This window comes from Eutrema salsugineum, unplaced genomic scaffold (genome assembly GCF_000478725.1).
Source record: "Eutrema salsugineum unplaced genomic scaffold, Eutsalg1_0 scaffold_6, whole genome shotgun sequence".
Classification (NCBI taxonomy): domain Eukaryota; kingdom Viridiplantae; phylum Streptophyta; class Magnoliopsida; order Brassicales; family Brassicaceae; genus Eutrema; species Eutrema salsugineum.
In genome coordinates, this window is record NW_006256547.1 from 12,131,739 (window position 1) to 12,134,319 (window position 2,581).

The following is a 2,581-nucleotide window of genomic DNA, read 5'->3' on the forward strand; positions in this document are numbered from 1 at the left end:
TACAGGGCAATGTAAAACTTCAGATAAATTCCTAGGGATTGTCCTTCTTTGAATAATTTCACTACACTCATGGCTTACGACCACCATTCCTTGTAGTTCTCTTGACTTGTTCAAAAGAGCATCTTTTAAGAACTTTCCAAGTTGAGGAACCATAAGAAATGCTTCTATAATGGGCATGGTGAACTGAGTCTTCTCCAACTGCTTTTCAAAACAGCTCTAGCCTTATCTAGGAGTTGTTTCTTGAACCTTCCTGGAAATGGAAGTTTGGGCTGATAAGGTGGTGGTGGCACATATGGTTTCTCAGGCACCATATCCTTTGCCACACCTTTGCCCTTGTCATTCTTTACAGCTTCATCATCTAGTACACTCTCTTGAGGCACCTCCCCACCAAGTTGCTCATTGTCCTCAATGATCACAGGTCTTTGTTCTCTCTCTGGTAGCTCCTTGCCAGTCCTGAGTGAAATGGCATTGGGATACTCCTTGGGGTTTGGCTCAGGCTTCCCATGAAGTGTTCCTTGTTGTCTAGATGAAGAAAATGCTTGATTCTTCTGAAGATCTTTCAGTTTATGTTGCATAGCTTCATACTTTGAACTCAGATCAGTGAAACTGTTCTCAACCTTTTGCTGATCCTGAAGTATCTGCTGAAGAGCCCGACCTAAGTCTTAACCCATCTGCTGACCCTGCTGCTGTTGTCCAAAACCAGGTGGAAACTTGTTCATAGGCGGATGACTAGTGAAGTTACCTCCTTGATTCTGCTGAGGTTGCTGAACATACTGCTGAGGCTGATGAACATATTGTTGCTTGCTCTGAAAGTTCCCTTGAAACTGATTCTTGGGAACATAGCTTTTTTGAGCTTGTTGAGAGGGAGAGACCTGATCTCCTGGATTAGCTACATTTGGATTTAATGATCACAAGTTCTGATTGTTGAAGTTGTTATACCTCTGGAACTTGTTTTGATTTCCAATGTAATGCAGCTCCTCTTGTGTTAATCTCTCCTCATTCACATTCTCAAAGCAAGTAGTTTGTTCATCAAACTCTCCAACAAAATGCATTGGCTTCTGAGTAGCCACCAGTACCTAATCCAACTTGCTTTGCAGCTCTTTTATGTCCTTTCTCATCGTTTGTTCCTCACTAAAGCCATTTCCTCTGTTGGCTATATCATAGTCTTCACCATATGTGTCATTACTCATAGCCAAGTTCTCCACCAACTCCATTGCTGCATTGATTTCTTTGGCAAGGAAGTTGTCATTGGATCGAGTATCTAATTGATTACTGAACTTGGGCAGAGCACCTCTGTATAGAGTGCTAAGTAGAGAAGCTTCAGAGAACCCATGGTGAGGGCACTGGTGGGTATAGCTTCTAAATATCTCTCAGGCTTCACCAAATGTCTCATTGTTGTGTTGTGTGAAGGAAGATATCAAATTTCTGAGCTTGGTTGTTCTTGAAGTTGAAAAGAACTCCCCTAGGCATGTTTTTCTCACATTGGCGAGCTTTGTCTCCTAAGCTGAATGGAAAGAGTCTCAGCTTAAAACCATCTTCAGACACACCATTGATCTTTGTAAGGTTGTAGACCCTGTCACAGTTATCAAGGTTGCCTAGAGGGTCTTCTATAGGTAAGCCATGGAACTTGGAGTTCTGCACCATGTTGAGGAGTGAGGCCTTGACTTCAAAATTATTGTTTTCAACAGGTAGAGCCTGGATGCCTTGCCTGTTCTGGTGAGCATTTGCTCTGTCATTAGCACCCTCAAAGATTGGATTCTGCACTTGAGGCTGGTTATGCCTTTGCTGGTGCTGGTTCTCTGGGTTGACATGAGCCGGATGTTCATTTCTAGCCGTCTGGTTCTGTTCACCTGAGCATGGTGCTTATTTCTGACCGCCATGTTTTGGTTCAAAAAGGCATGTGCCTCATTTTTGGCCGCCTCATTCTGGTTAACTTGAGCCAGGTGATCTGCTTGATGCCCTAGTTGATCCATACCCAGCTGCTAAAGATGTTCTGCTCTCTCTCTTGCTCTTCTACCTCTTCTATCAAGCAAATGGATATTGTCAATGAAGGTGATATGATCGTGACCAGCTCAGAGGAGGAGGAACCAGAGGTAGCTGGCAGGATCACTCGTTCCAGAGCTAGAGAGATGGCTAAGGAGGCTCACGCACTCATTGCCACAGAGGACAGCGATCACCAGGAGGCTGGAGCTCACATCTTCAACATCTCTATCTTGAAGAATGAAGAACCGAGTAACAATGACTAGGTAACTTAGGTGATGATTCTGTACTCTTTTCCTTGGTGAAGATTTTGGAAGGCAAGGAGGTTCTTCTCCAAGGTTTTTAACGAGGCAGAAATCATTGCTACGTCGAGTTACTTAGAAGTTGTTACTAATGGGTAATAATGTGCAAAGTCACAATGACTTGTGCACTTAGTATTTTGACGCACCACTTAGGAATTTAGGGACGCCTCGCTGTTTTATTGTTAAATTAAACTTCTTGTTGTTTTATTTCAAACTCCATGTAGTTTTGTTATTAGGGCTGCGATTTTCTCTCTTAGTCTATAAAAAAGAGAAAATCGCCTAAGTGTTATTCAGTGAAG

The 2,581-nt window shown here is 42.9% G+C and overlaps 1 non-coding gene across 1 annotated transcript; it reads left to right on the forward strand.

Annotated features, from left to right (window-relative positions):
- Positions 1-1,326: 1,326 nt before the first annotated feature.
- On the forward strand, positions 1,327-1,433 carry LOC112083661. Its single transcript, XR_002897797.1, has one exon. It is a non-coding gene; the product is annotated as a small nucleolar RNA R71 (small nucleolar RNA).
- Positions 1,434-2,581: the final 1,148 nt, after the last annotated feature.